Source organism: Macrobrachium rosenbergii, chromosome 42 (assembly GCF_040412425.1).
Source record: "Macrobrachium rosenbergii isolate ZJJX-2024 chromosome 42, ASM4041242v1, whole genome shotgun sequence".
NCBI classification, from domain to species: domain Eukaryota; kingdom Metazoa; phylum Arthropoda; class Malacostraca; order Decapoda; family Palaemonidae; genus Macrobrachium; species Macrobrachium rosenbergii.
The window spans coordinates 9,679,366-9,696,037 of NC_089782.1; the positions used below are offsets into that span (position 1 = coordinate 9,679,366).

Genomic DNA, 16,672 nt, shown 5'->3' on the forward strand with positions numbered 1-16,672 from the left:
GGACGCTGGCCTTCGCAAGAGGGACGACATCAGGTTGGCGATCGGAGAACGGCTTGGGGAGCCGGGAAACGTTCGCTGGCCGCCACACACCAACTAGGCTAATATAGTAATCTTGGACGCAAAAGACGACATCAGGTTGGCGATCGGAGAACGGCTTGGGGAGCCTGGAAACGTTCGCTGGCCCAGCCACACACCAACTAGGCTAATATAGTAATCTTGGACGCGCAAGAAGACGACATCAGGTTGGCGATCGGAGAATGGCTTGGGGGAGCCGGAAACGTTCGCTGGCCCGCCACACACCAACTAGGCTAATATAGTAATCTTGGACGCACAAGAAGACGACATCAGGTTGGCGATCGGAGAACGGCTTGGGGGAGCCGGGAAACGTTCGCTGGCCTCCCACACACCAACTAGGCTAATATAGTAATCTTGGACGCGCAAGAGGACGACATCAGGTTGGCGATCGGAGAACGGCTTTGGGGAGCCGGGAAACGTTAAGCTGGCCCGCCACACACCAACTAGGCTAATATAGTAATCTTGGACGGGCAAGAAGACGACACTCAGGTTGGCGATCGGAGAACGGCTTGGGGGAGCTGGGAAACGTTCGCTGGCCCGCCACACACCAACTAGGCTAATATAGTAATCTTGGACGCGCAAGAAGACGACATCAGGTTGGCGATCGGAGAACGGCTTGGGGAGCCGGAAACGTTCGCTGGCCCCGCCACACACCAACTAGGCTAATATAGTAATCTTGGACGCACAAGAAGACGACATCAGGTTGGCGATCGGAGAACGGCTTGGGGGAGCCGGGAAACGTTTGCTGGCCCGCCACACACCAACTAGGCTAATATAGTAATCTTGGATGCGCAAGAAGACGACATCAGGTTGGCGATCGGAGAACGGCTTGGGGGAGCCGAAACGTTTGCTGGCCCCCACACACAACTAGGCTAATATAGTAATCTTGGACGCGCAAGAAGACGACTTCAGGTTGGCGATCGGAGAACGGCTTGGGGGAGCCGGAAACGTTCGCTGGCCTCGCCACACACCAACTAGGCTAATATAGTAATCTTGGACGCGCAAGAGGACGACTTCAGGTTGGCGATCGGAGAACGGCTTGGGGGAGCCGGGAAACGTTCGCTGGCCCGCCACACACCAACTAGGCTAATATAGTAATCTTGGACGCGCAAGAGGACGACATCAGGTTGGCGATCGGAGAACGGCTTGGGGGAGCCGGGAAACGTTCGCTGGCCCGCCACACACCAACTAGGCTAATATAGTAATCTTGGACGGAAAGAGAAGACGACATCAGGTTGGCGATCGGAGAACGGCTTGGGGAGCCGGGAAACGCTTCAGCGATGGCCTCGCCACACACCAACTAGGCTAATATAGTAATCTTGGACGCGCAAGAAGACGACATCAGGTTGGCGATCGAGAACGGCGTTGGGGAGCCGGGGCAAACGTTGGCTGGCCCCGCCACACACCAACTAGGCTAATATAGTAATCTTGGACGCGCAAGAAGACGACATCAGGTTGGCGATCGGAGAACGGCTTGGGGAGCCGGAAACGTTCGCTGGCCCAGCCACACACCAACTAGGCTAATATAGTAATCTTGGACGCGCAGGTTAGACGACGAAGACATCAGGTTGGCGATCGGAGAACGGCTTGGGGAGCCGGAAACGTTCAGCTGGCCCGCCACACACCAACTAGGCTAATATAATAATCTTGGGCGCGCAAGAAGGCGACTTCAGGTTGGCGATCGGAGAACGGCTTGGGGGAGCCGGAAACGTTCGCTGGCCCCGCCACACACCAACTAGGCTAATATAGTAATCTTGGACGCGACTTCAAGTTGGCGAGGAGAAGCGACATCAGGTTGGCGATCTTGGAGAACGGCTTGGGGAGCCGGGAAACGTTCGCTGGCCCCGCCACACACCAACTAGGCTAATATAATAATCTTGGACGCGCAAGAAGACGACATCAGGTTGGCGATCGGAGAAAAGGCTTGGGGAGCGGGAAACGTTAAGCTGGCCTCGCCACACACCAACTAGGCTAATATAGTAATCTTGGACACTCAAGAAGGCGACATCAGGTTGGCGATCGGAGAACGGCTTGGGGGAGCCGGGAAACGTTCGCTGGCCCCGCCACACACCAACTAGGCTAATATAGTAATCTTGGACGTGCAAGAAGACGACATCAGGTTGGCGATCGGAGAACGGCTTGGGGAGCCGGGAAACGTTCGCTGGCCTCCACACACCAACTAGGCTAATATAGTAATCTTGGACGCGCAAGAAGACGACATCAGGTTGGCGATCGGAGAACGGCTTGGGAGCCGGAAACGTTCGCTGGCCCGCCACACACCAACTAGGCTAATATAGTAATCTTGGACGCAAGAAGAAGACGACATCAGGTTGGCGATCGGAGAACGGCTTGGGGGAGCCAGGAAACGTTCGCTGGCCCCGCCACACACCAACTAGGCTAATATAGTAATCTTGGACGTGCGAGAAGAAGACGACATCAGGTTGGCGATCGGAGAACGGCTTGGGGAGCCGGAAACGTTCGCTGGCCTGCCACACACCAACTAGGCTAATATAGTAATCTTGGACGCGGAAGAGGACGACATCAGGTTGGCGATCGGAGAACGGCTTGGGGAGCCGGGAAACGTTCGCTGGCCTCGCCACACACCAACTAGGCTAATATAATAATCTTGGGCGTGCAAAGGCGACATCAGGTTGGCGATCGGAGAACGGCTTGGGGGAGCTGGCCTCACAAACGTTCTTGCTGGCCTTCGCCACACACCAACTAGGCTAATATAGTAATCTTGGACGCGCAAGAAGAGCGACATCAGGTTGGCGATCGGAGAACGGCTTGGGGGAGCCGGAAACGTTCAGCTGGCCTCGCCACACACCAACTAGGCTAATATAGTAATCTTGGGCCGCAAGAAGACGACTTCAGGTTGGCGATCGGAGAACGGCTTGGGGAGCCAGAAACGTTCGCTGGCCCACCACACACCAACTAGGCTAATATAGTAATCTTGGGGCAAGAAAGACGACATCAGGTTGGCGATCGGAGAAACGGCTTGGGGAGCCAGGAAACGCGTTCGCTGGCCCGCCACACACCAACTAGGCTAATATAGTAATCTTGGGCCGCGCAAGAAGACGACATCAGGTTGGCGATCGGAGAACGGCTTGGGGAGCCGGGAAACGTTAAGCTGGCCCGCCACACACCAACTAGGCTAATATAATAATCTTGGACGCCAAAGAGACGACATCAGGTTGGCGATCGGAGAACGGCTTGGGGAGCCGAAACGTTAGCTGGCCCCGCCACACACCAACTAGGCTAATATAGTAATCTTGGACGCGCAAGAAGACGACATCAGGTTGGCGATCGGAGAACGGCTTGCCTCGCCCAGGGAGCTTGGGAAATGTTCGCTGGCCTCCCACACACACCAACTAGGCTAATATAGTAATCTTGGACGCGCAAGAAGACGACTTCAGGTTGGCGATCGGAGAACGGCTTGGGGGAGCCGGAAACGTTCGCTGGCCTCGCCACACACCAACTAGGCTAATATAGTAATCTTGGGCGCGCCTTCAGAAGACGACATCAGGTTGGCGATATCGGAGAACGATGCTTGGGGAGCCGGAAACGTTCGGTTGGCTGGCCCCGCCACACACCAACTAGGCTAATATAGTAATCTTGGACGCCGCAAGAAGACGACTTCAGGTTGGCGATCGGAGAACGGCTTGGGGAGCAGGGAAACGTTCGCTGGCCTCACCACACACCAACTAGGCTAATATAATAATCTTGGACCAGCGACTTCAGATCGGAGAAGCGACATCAGGTTGGCTATCGGAGAAAGGCGACTTCAGGTTGGGAGCCAGGAAAGCGTTCGCTGGCCCCACCACACACCAACTAGGCTAATATAGTAATCTTGGACGCTCAAGAAGACGACATCAGGTTGGCGATCGGAGAACGGCTTGGGGAGCCGGGAAACGTTCGCTGGCCTCGCCACACACCAACTAGGCTAATATAATAATCTTGGACGCCGCCAGAAGACGACATCAGGTTGGCGATCGGAGAACGGCTTTGGGGAGCGGGGAAACGTTAAGCTGGCCTCGCCACACACCAACTAGGCTAATATAGTAATCTTGGACGCGCAAGAAGACGACATCAGGTTGGCGATCGGAGAACGTTAAGCTTGGGGGAGCGACTGAAACGTTCGGAAAGCGTGGGCCCGCCACACACCAACTAGGCTAATATAGTAATCTTGGGCGCGAAGGCGACATCAGGTTGGCGATCGGAGAACGGCTTGGGGAGCCGGAAACGTTCGCTGGCCTCGCCACACACCAACTAGGCTAATATAGTAATCTTGGACGGCGCAAGAGGACGACATCAGGTTGGCGATCGGAGAACGGCTTAGGGAGCCAGGAAACGTTAGCTGGCCCCCACACACCAACTAGGCTAATATAGTAATCTTGGGCGCGCAAGAAGACGACATCAGGTTGGCGATCGGAGAACGGCTTTGGGGGAGCCGGGGAACGTTCACTGGCCTTGGACGCCACACACCAACTGGCTAATATAGTAATCTTGGGCGCAAGAAGGCGACATCAGGTTGGCGATCGGAGAACGGCTTGGGGAGCAGGGAAACGTTCGCTGGCCTCGCCACACACCAACTAGGCTAATATAGTAATCTTGGGCCGCAAGAAGACGACATCAGGTTGGCGATCGGAGAATGGCTTGGGGGAGCCGGGAAACGTTCGCTGGCCCGCCACACACCAACTAGGCTAATATAGTAATCTTGGACGCGCAGAGGCGACATCAGGTTGGCGATCGGAGAACGGCTTGGGGGAGCCGGGAAACGTTCGCTGGCCCCGCCACACACCAACTAGGCTAATATAGTAATCTTGGACGCGCCAGATGACATCAGGTTGGCGATCGGAGAACGGCTTGGGGAGCCGGAAACGTTCAGCTGGCCCCGCCACACACCAACTAGGCTAATATAGTAATCTTGGACGCGCAAGAGGACGACATCAGGTTGGCGATCGGAGAACGGCTTGGGGAGCCGGGAAACGTTTGCTGGCCTCGCCACACACAACTAGGCTAATATAGTAATCTTGGACGCGCAAGAGAGACGACATCAGGTTGGCGATCGGAGAACGGCTTGGGAGCAGGAAACTTGCGTTGCTGGCCTTCAGGTTGGCGATCGGAGCACACCAACTAGGCTAATATAGTAATCTTGGACGCGCAAGAGGACGACATCAGGTTGGCGATCGGAGAACGGCTTGGGGAGCCTTGGGAAACGTTCAGCTGGCCCGTTAGCGCCACACACCAACTAGGCTAATATAGTAATCTTGGGCGCGCAAGAAGGCGACTTCAGGTTGGCGATCGGAGAACGGCTTGGGGAGCTGGAAACGTTCGCTGGCCTGCCACACACCAACTAGGCTAATATAGTAATCTTGGACATGCAAGAAGACGACATCAGGTTGGCGATCGGAGAACGGCAGGGGGAGCCGGGAAACGTTCGCTGGCCTCGCCACACACCAACTAGGCTAATATAGTAATCTTGGACGCGCATGAGGCGACATCAGGTTGGCGATCGGAGAAGAAACGTTCTTGGCCTCGCCACACACCAACTAGGCTAATATAATAATCTTGGGCAAAACGACATTCAGGTTGGCGATCGAGAGAAACGACTGGGGAAGCGTTAGATGCTGGCCCGCCACACACCAACTAGGCTAATATAGTAATCTTGGGCCAACGCAAGAAGGCGACTTCAGGTTGGCGATCGGAGAACGGCTTTGGGAGCCGGGAAACGTTCGCTGGCCTCGCCACACACCAACTAGGCTAATATAGTAATCTTGGGCGCGCAAGAAGACGACATCAGGTTGGCGATCGGAGAAACGGCTTTGGGGAGCCGAAACGTTAACTGGCCCCGCCACACACAACTAGGCTAATATAATAATCTTGGACGACAGCAAGACGATCGGACGACATCAGGTTGGCGATCGGAGAACGGCTTGGGGGAGCCGGGTAACGTTCGCTGGCCCCACCACACACCAACTAGGCTAATATAGTAATCTTGGACGCGCAAGAGGACGACATCAGGTTGGCGATCGGAGAACGGCTTGGGGGAGCAGGGAAACGTTCGCTGGCCCCGCCACACACCAACTAGGCTAATATAGTAATCTTGGGCGCGCAAGAGGACGACATCAGGTTGGCGATCGGAGAACGGCGACTTGGGGGAGCCGGGAACGCGTCATGCGTTAAGCTGGCCTGCCACACACCAACTAGGCTAATATAGTAATCTTGGGCGCGCCAAGAAGACGACATCAGGTTGGCGATCGGAGAACGGCTTGGGGAGCCGGAAACGTTCGCTGGCCCGCCACACACCAACTAGGCTAATATAGTAATCTTGGACGGAGCAAGAGAACGACATCAGGTTGGCGATCGGAGAACGGCTTGGTTGGAGCCAAAACGTTCGCTGGCCCACCACACACCAACTAGGCTAATATAGTAATCTTGGACGCTCAAGAGGACGACATCAGGTTGGCGATCGGAGAACGGCTTTGGGAGCCGGGAAACGTTCGCTGGCCCGCCACACACCAACTAGGCTAATATAATAATCTTGGGACGCCAAGGCGAACAGCGACATCAGGTTGGCGATCGGAGAACGGCTTATAATAATCTTGGGGGGAGCCAGGGAAACGTTCGCTGGCCGTTAAGCCCTCACACCAACTAGGCTAATATAGTAATCTTGGACGCGCAAGAAACGACATCAGGTTGGCGATCGGAGAACGGCTTGGGGGAGCTGGAAACGTTCGCTGGCCCGCCACACCAACTAGGCTAATATAATAATCTTGGACGCCGCTTCAAGAGGACGACATCAGGTTGGCGATCGGAGAACTGGCTTTGGGAGCCAGGAAACGTTAAGCTGGCCCGCCACACACCAACTAGGCTAATATAGTAATCTTGGACGCGCAGAAAGAGGTTGGCGACGGACATCAGGTTGGCGACCAACGGAGAACGGCTTCAGGGGCGAGCCGGGGAAAACGTTCGCTGGCCTCGCCACACACCAACTAGGCTAATATAGTAATCTTGGACGCGAGAAAGACGACATCAGGTTGGCGATCGGAGAACGGCTTGGGGAGCCGGGAAACGTTAGCTGGCCTCGCCACACACCAACTAGGCTAATATAATAATCTTGGACGCGCAAGAGGGCGACATCAGGTTGGCGATCGGAGAATGGCTTGGGGGAGGGAAACGTTCGCTGGCCTCGCCACACACCAACTAGGCTAATATAGTAATCTTGGACGCGCAAGAAGACGACATCAGGTTGGCGATCGGAGAACGGCAGGGGAGCCAGGAAACGTTCGCTGGCCTCATCCACACACCAACTAGGCTAATATAGTAATCTTGGACGCGATGGAGAAGACGACGGATATCAGGTTGGCTAATATCGGAGAAAGGCTTGGGGGAGCGGGGAAACGTTTCAACTGGCCCGCCACACACCAACTAGGCTAATATAGCAATCTTGGGCGCGCAAGAAGACGACATCAGGTTGGCGATCGGAGAACGGCTTGGGAGCCGGGAAACGTTCGCTGGCCCCGCCACACACCAACTAGGCTAATATAGTAATCTTGGGCGACAAGAGGACGACATCAGGTTGGCGATCTTGGAGAAGCTTCAGGGAGCGGCAGGAAACGTTCGCTGGCCTCGCCACACACCAACTAGGCTAATATAGTAATCTTGGACGCCGTGAGGATGACATCAGGTTGGCGATCGGAGAACGGCTTGGGGGAGCCGGGAAACGTTCGCTGGCCTTCAGGTTAGGCGATCACACACCAACTAGGCTAATATAGTAATCTTGGACGCGCAAGAAGACGACATCACGTTGGCGATCGGAGAACGGCTTGGGGGAGCCGGGAAACGATCACTGGCACGCCACACACCAACTAGGCTAATATAGTAATCTTGGGCGCGCAAGACGACGATATCTGGTTGGCGATCGGAGAACAGCTTGGGGGAGCCGGGAAACGTTCGCTGGCCCCGCCACACACCAACTAAGCTAATACAGTAATCTTGGACGTGCAAGAGGGCGACATCAGGTTGGCGATCGGAGAACGGCTTGGGGGGCCGGGGAAACGTTCACTGGCCCCGCCACACACCAACTAGGCTAATATAATAATCTTGGGCGCACAGAAGACGACATCAGGTTGGCGATCGGAGAACGGCTTGGGGAGCCGGAAACGTTAGCTGGCCCGCCACACACCAACTAGGCTAATATAGTAATCTTGGACTTGCGCGCCAGAAGACGACATCAGGTTGGCGATCGGAGAACGGCTTTGGGAGCCAGGAAACGTTCGCTGGCCCGCCACACACCAACTAGGCTAATATAGTAATCTTGGACACTTCAGGTTGGCAAGAAGACGACATCAGGTTGGCAATCGGAGAAAGGCTTGGGGGAGCCGGAAAACGTTCTGGCTGGCCCGCCACACACCAACTTCGCTGGCTAATATAGTAATCTTGGACGCGGCCCAGAAGACGACATCAGGTTGGCGATCGGAGAACGGCTTGGGGAGCCAGGAAACGTTCGCTGGCCCCGCCACACACCAACTAGGCTAATATAGTAATCTTGGACGCGCAAGAAAGACGACTTCAGGTTGGCGATCGAGAACGGCTTGGGGAGCCGGGAAACGTTCGCTGGCCTCGCCACACACCAACTAGGCTAATATAGTAATCTTGGACGCGCAGAAGGCGACATCAGGTTGGCGATCGGAGAACGGCTTGGGGAGCCGGAAACGTTAAGCTGGCCCGCCACACACCAACTAGGCTAATATAGTAATCTTGGACACGCCAGAAGACGACATCAGGTTGGCGATCGGAGAACGGCTTGGGGAGCTTGGAAAGCGTTCGCTGGCCTCCCACACACCAACTAGGCTAATATAGTAATCTTGGACACCCAAGAGACGACATCAGGTTGGCGATCGGAGAACGGCTTTGGGAGCCAGAAAGCGTTCGCTGGCCCTGCCACACACCAACTAGGCTAATATAATAATCTTGGACGCTCAAGAAGACGACATCAGGTTGGCGATCGGAGAACGGCTTCAGGGGAGCCGAAACGTTCGCTGGCCTCGCCACACACCAACTAGGCTAATATAATAATCTTGGACGCAGCAAGACGACTCAGGTTGGCGATCGGAGAACGGCTTGGAGCCGGGAAACGGTTCGCTGGCCGTTATTTGGCACCACACACCAACTAGGCTAATATAGTAATCTTGGACGCGACAAGAAGACGACATCAGGTTGGCGATCGGAGAACGACTTGGATCAGGGGGAGCTGGGAAAACGTTCGCTGGCCCACCACACACCAACTAGGCTAATATAGTAATCTTGGACGCAAGACTTCAGGTTGGCGATCGGAGAAGCGACATCAGGTTAAGCTGGCATCTTGGAGAACGGTTGGGGAGCCGGAAACGCGTTCGCTGGCCCCGCCACACACCAACTAGGCTAATATAGTAATCTTGGACGCGCAAGAAGACGACTTCAGGTTGGCGATCGGAGAACGGCTTGGGGAGCCGAAACGTTCGCTGGCCTGCCACACCAACTAGGCTAATATAGTAATCTTGGACGCGCAAGAGGACGACATCAGGTTGGCGATCGGAGAACGGCTTGTGGGAGCCGGGAAATGTTCGCTGGCCCGCCACACACCAACTAGGCTAATATAGTAATCTTGGACGCACAAGAGGACGACATCAGGTTGGCGATCGAGAAACGGCTTGGGGAGCGTTCGCTGAAACGGCTAATTAATAATCTTGGCCCGGTTGGCGATTGGAGAAGCGGCCACAACACCAACCAGGCTAATATAGTAATCTTGGATGACTTCAGGTTTTCTTCAGAAGACGACATCAGGTTGGCGATCGGAGAACGGCTTCAGGGGCGAGCCGGAAACGTTCGCTGGCCCGCCACACACCAACTAGGCTAATATAGTAATCTTGGACGCGCCAGAAGACGACTTCAGGTTGGCGATCGGAGAACGGCTTATGGTATTTAGCCGGAAACGTTAAGCTGGCCCGCCACACACCAACTAGGCTAATATAGTAATCTTGGATGCGCGACTTCAAGAGGACGACATCAGGTTGAGATCGGAGAACGGCTTGGGGAGCCGGAAACGTTCGCTGGCCCGCCACACACCAACTAGGCTAATATAGTAATCTTGGACGCGCAAGACAGAACGAATATAATCTTGGGAGCAGGTTGGCGATCGGAGAACGGCTTTGGGGAGCCAGGAAACGTTCGCTGGCCCGCCACACACCAACTAGGCTAATATAGTAATCTTGGACGCGCAAGATCGGAGAAGCGACATCAGGTTGGCGATCTTGGAGAACGGCTTGGCGGGAGAACCGGGAAACGTTCGCTGGCCCGCCACACACCAACTAGGCTAATATAGTAATCTTGGGCCATGCGCAAGAGAACGGCACATCAGGTTGGCTTGATCGGAGAACGGCTTGCGGGGAGCCGGGGAAAAGCGTTCGCTGGCCCCGCCACACACCAACTAGGCTAATATAGTAATCTTGGACGCGCAAGAAGACGACATCAGGTTGGCGATCGGAGAACGCTTGGGGAGCCGGAAACGTTCGCTGGCCTCGCCACACACCAACTAGGCTAATATAGTAATCTTGGACAAGAATATCTTTATAGATTATTACTATGTAGCAGTAAAACAACTTTAATTATACTGAAATAGTTTCTGGTTCTCCAATGTATCATCTTACATAACAAAAGGATTTTAATTTTTGATTCTTGCCTGTATTCCTAATTGTCTATTTCATTATCGACGTATCTAGGGATGCATGCACGTAATGCCCTTTCAAACGCATGTGAAGGTTGTTTCCTTTCCGATTTTTGTAAAAGAAAACTATTGAGATGGCTATTTGTCTGTCCGTCCGCACTTTTTCTTCCGCCCTCAGATCTTAAAAATTACGGGGGCTAGAGGGCTGCAAATTGGTATGTTGATCATCCACCCTCCAATCATCAAACATATCAAATTGCAGACCTCTAGCCTCAGTATTTTTATTTTATTTAAGGTTAAAATTAGCCACGATCGTGCGTCTGGCACCGCTATAGGCGCCAACAACACAGGCCACCACCGGGCAGTGGCTGAAAGTTTCATGGGCCGCGGCTTAGAGTTTCATGGGCCGTGGCTGAAAGTTTCATACGTCATTATATGCTGCACAGAAAACTCGAGCAGTTTTTACAATTCATTTAACCCTGTTGGAGGGCAGTGCCGTCAGTGCACCTCACGAGTGGTACACTGTAGGCATTACTTAAGGGCCGTACATACGATCATATTACTGTCATTATTTTGTGTACTGTCAGTAATACTGACGGTGTGTGTGCGTCATACTGAAGTACCATCAGTACCACAAAATGGTGGTTACGGACTTCAAAATCCAGTCATCAATATTTGGGCGGGCCTTATTTCACTGATGGTGTGTTCGCTGTACTGTCATTCCCATCAGTACTATCCAAAAGTTAAGTATACCTTAGTTTAGCCAGACCACTGAGCTGATTGACACCTCTCCTAGGGCTGGCCTGAAGGATTAGACTTATTTTACGTGGCTAAGAATCAATTGGTTACCTAGCAACGGGACCTACAGTACAGCTTATTGTGGAATCCGAACCACACTATAGCAAGAAATGAATTTCTATCACCAGAAATAAATTCCTCTAATTCTTCATTGGCCGGCCGGAGACTCGAACTCGGGCCTAGCAGAGTGCTAGCCGAGAACTCTACCGACTCATCTAACGAGTAACTATCAGTACTATCCAAGCTGCTGTGGTTATACAAAGGCAGGAAAGGAAGAAGGGAAAATGGATCTTCAGGATTTTATTCTACTATGTAGATCGTCGCTTATCATACCAGAGTTGTGGGATATTCAGAATGAAAGTTATATGAAAGGAGACATGCTTTCTCTTTATTCCCCATTTTACTAGAACGCTGTAGCGACAACCTCTCGATGTCGGTCACTGAATGTACTGAGACTTCACTCGGTAATAAATACTGAACGTGTGTTTAGTGTACTGACAGTACCAAAATAATGACGGTATTTTTAATGACAGTAATACTGATGGTGTGTAATGCCCTTTAAGGTTCTTTGCAGCGTACCTTCGGTCCCTAGGCTGTAACTGCTTTCATTCCCTTTACTGTGCCTCCGTTCATATAATTTCTTCCATCTTCCTTTCAACCCTCCCCTCACAATTGTTTCATAGGGCAACTGCGACGCTTTCCTTCCATTACACCTTTGTAACTTTTTATTCAGCGCTGAACGACCTCATAGGTCCCAACGCTTAGTCTTCGGCCTAAATTTTACAGTCTATTCTGTTCCATTCATTTAATCTACCAAAATCGACCTATCCGTTTCCCGGAATAGAAAAATATACCGCAAAATGAGTGCTATGAAAAGATAACAATGAAATGAGCGCCAGTCGATAGGATTACGAACAACTTCCTAGATAAAGTGATTTGTTTTAGTTTACGGATTAAATTTCGTGTTGTATCCGGTTCGGTGATAAGTGTGTAAAGTGCTATATAATCTGAAAATTTACAAATTTACTGTGGCATTGCTAAAGAATGTGCATTTATGATCAAGGGAATCTACTCTAAAGGAAAAAAATTCCAGTTGACTCAAAGAGATGTGTTTAAAAAGTGATAATGGAGAAAAGAAATAACAGCCTATTGAGAAATGAAAAGACATTCAGAGAATTAAATAAAATCCCAATAGACACGGTGAATAATAACTTCCTAAAAGTTAGAGAAATGTCAAAGGAAAATGAAAATATATAAATCTCCTGTTCGACCTCGCCAATCTGAACAAGTAAGCAGGGAATCATAAAAACCCGTAAGACAGATTTTCCTACTAAGTCAGTTATTAGGTCTGTACCCCCAGCTTCATACTAATTGTCAGAATATCTTGTGATACTTTCATGTTTCTTGGAACTATCCCAGATTCAGATAGAATAATGTTGTCATAATAAACAGAATAAATATTGTGCAACAGTGATTTCAGGCTTGTGAGTTTCAACGCAGCACCATTTCCCAAAATACCAACTGACGATTTGCTAGAAATTTTGTGATACACTGAAAAATAGACAAGACAGCTCATATACCATTAACCTGAACACGCTAATGAAATCGATTATAATACGTGTAAAAGACTGTAAATTGAAATTTAACCTGAGATTTTACTTTCAAAATTTTGCTATGGCTCTAGGAGAACCCCACCAGCATTTGGAAAGATTAAGTACGTGTCATTTATGTAAATGCAATGCAAACATTATATAATAAGGAGAAGTATGTGTAAAAACATGATCTGAGTCGATCTTCTATATTTAAAATAAAAAAAGATAAAATGCTAAATACGGGAGTGAGCTCTGTCTGCTGAAATGTTACTCTACCTTACAACACATCCAGCGGTTGATATAAATTCTACTGCGGTCAAAATTAATGTGTTGAAATGCGATATTACAAACTGCGGCTTCTCCTGTACTTAATGTTTATTTACATTATCCAGAACATTATTGTATGAATAAAAAAAACTGAAGAAAAGATTAATGTAGCGTAGGCTACACCGTTTTCGATAACAGAAGAGAGGCCAAAAATCCCTTTATCCCCCATGAGCACCGCCCCATCTCTCTCTCTTGCAAAAAAAAAAAAAAAAAAAAATTTTCATTTAACTTGTTAACAAAGAAAACAATAAACACTGAATTGTAATCTTTATTTTGATTTTGTTTCTCTTCTATATGTGTACATGTATCAGTGTAATTACTGAATTTTTGGTTACTGATTGCAATTGAAGGAGATGAAAAGAAAACGTCCTATATAGAGGCGTAAGAATACAAAATATGGCTCAAAGTATAAGGTTTGTAATGGCAGGAGAGGAACCTATAAAGTAATAAGAATTCCTTCATCGGACAGCAAAATATTCATACAGTCAATAGAGCTTAGCCGGTTAGCCTAGTCTGGAATGGTGTTGATTACTATTTAAGATATTTTTTTCTTCTTCGTTTAACGTGCTTTTTCCCATTTTTTATGTGGAGTAAGCACGATGCCTTCTTTTTTGAAGGACTTTGATTTGACGTTGGGGTAGACCGTAGCCCTCGATCGGCTGCTCTGCCTGACTATTTAAGATATTATGTCAGAGTCAAAAAGATCTTTACATTATTGTACATGGAAAATTTCATAAAGTTCTGTGACTTTGTCTAACTTTCGTCTTTTTTAGCCATGTTGCATTGCTGAAATAAGAGAAGAGGCCTGAGCAAATCCAGTAACCAACGCTTGCTGTATGTCGCATCTTCTGACATGTTTTCCTTTACAGAAACTGACATAACAAACTTTGTCTCTTGAATAATCACCTTACCATGCTCTTCGAGTATTTGCTCAGTAGCAATGGTTGTCCATTTTTCATTGCTGTTGAATATCCTTGATCACTTGACTTTGTACCCACTAGTAATCATGATGATATTGCGTTTGGTCTGTAAGGTTCATACCATTCTGTCTTCCATATCCATTTACTAGTCTTGAAAGTTCTGGCGAATTGGAAAGAATCTGTCCAAAGTCTGAGTAATGCCATCAAGGACTTTCTTTGAGCTGCTGTCCTGTTTGATACCATATTCTGGTCCTATGGAACAGGAAGTTGTCTCTTGGCTTTAATATTTTCTAGGTTTAAGGGTATGGGTCCTCTAGGTTAAACAATTCAGTACAACAGAGCGTGGTCGGCTGATCGTAAGTCAAGAGATGATAAGAGAAACATTTTGTGAGTTCTCCTTTGCCCCTGTCGTCATGCTTCAACCATGATGGGGGGACACATTCAAATAGTTTTAAACAATTTCTAGGAAAATACTCTAGTCTATGCAACTGCTCATCATTTTTGTCAAATTTTATAGGAAGCCACACTCCTCTGTTATTGCCTTAAAATGATATCGCTGGTGTATTTTGTCTACAGTTTAAGGAAGGGATTTGCTTGCACCAGTTATGTCACATAAATTCAATTGATGATTTCACAGAATTCAGTGCATAATTCTCTAAGGTACATATGTATGGCATAAAATTGATTTTATTAACAAATGTTGTTTCGGAATAATATCACCGTCACCTTAAAACTTCAAGGAAAAATTCTGCAATTCTTTTTCGATACAGCACACTAAGTATTTATGCTTTCCCTTTGTTTTTAATGCAAAGTACACATGGGGCTGTTGATTTATTCTGATGTAGTGACTGACTATAACATAACCTGATACTTGATACAATATTACCTGAGAGAGGGTGCGTACATTTATAAAACAACTACAGGTGGATAGAAAGTGATCAGGGAAGGAGATGCGTGGAATAAGAAACTGAAAAATATTTTGATTTACCCGTTTTTGAATTATGTGCAATCGAATACTAAAGAACTTTTGAAAAGCGAGTTACACATGTATTTAGATGTAAAAGAATGCTAAACAAAGCAGAGTGAAACCACTGAGAGTTCTGAAATTGTAGCCGGCGTAAAAGTTTATCGATTCCGTCTCAAGACGTTAATACATAGTTGAACAGCTGATGTTTTAAAGCCTGGAGTCGATGCCTTTTCTGTAAATACATATTTTTTTTCATCTTAAATTCTTTCTTGGGCTAGCCATAAGTCATCCCGCTGCCTTTGCTAGGGTCCAACCCGGCCATCTACCGGGAACAGGGGAAAACATTTACGGGGCTGTTCCACTCACCAGCCGCACCCCGCTTGGCCAACGAGGAAGTCGATATTTACCTTTCTTACGCTGCTCTTTATAAGACTAGAAGAAACATATCGTCGACGCACATATATCTTTTCCAATAAAAGCATTTACTGATTGCAATAAAACACCATATACATTCATATTTGACAATGATAATAAATAAACGGTGAGGCAAAGAAGAGAAGAGATCAGTGTAGAACGGCTAAACCCTCAGTTTGTCAGATGTAACACTGGTGTGTAGACGTGTGTATAGTTGGTGCGAGCAGGATCAGTGAAATAACTGTCATTTTTGATCATTTACATTTTAAGCACCAACGCATTTCGTCCTTCTCTAGAGGTAAGAACAGTTACGAATAGCTGTTGAATTAGTTTGAGGTGATATCATTAGGCCAAACGAACATTTGTGTGGGGGCACCTCGCCCAGGCTGATCTCTGCCACTCTTCTTCTTCGTACCAGAGAGAGGGTCTCCTCTTGGTCGGATGCTGTGCTGTATTTAATGCCTGACGATAAGGATGCTCAGCACATCTCCGTCTTCGCTTTCAGTTGGGCGTTCTAAAGTGTTGCAGTAATCGATGCTGTTTCGGACTTGTATTGATTATGAAGTGGTTAATGAACTGCTGTTTGTTCAATGTAGATGAGTTATGTAGCTAAGCCTAGACTACATGGGTTTGGCACGAGAACCAGAGCGTTATTATGCGTAGGCCTATACACTTTCGTAAAGTGATTTTGTTTGAATGATGAAAAAATACTTTTTAAGGTTAATGTATACGTTCATAGATAAGGCTGTTGTGTGTTTAATGATACACTAAACAATTTGGTATTTCTGTATGTTTGAGATCTATTAACGTGAAATTTTGTATACTACATAGGCATTCTAGCAGACCCCATTTTATTATACCTACGTCATTT

The 16,672-nt window shown here is 49.0% G+C and overlaps 1 protein-coding gene across 1 annotated transcript in view; it reads left to right on the forward strand.

Moving 5' to 3' along the window:
• The first annotated feature begins 15,991 nt into the window (after nucleotides 1-15,991).
• Nucleotides 15,992-16,672, forward strand: part of Cdep (Chondrocyte-derived ezrin-like domain containing protein) — an 804,710-nt gene continuing 804,029 nt past the window's right edge. Inside the window, exon 1 of the mRNA XM_067085457.1 lies at nucleotides 15,992-16,099. The gene's annotated coding sequence lies outside the window, so the exon portion shown is untranslated. The remainder of the gene's footprint in view (nucleotides 16,100-16,672) is intronic.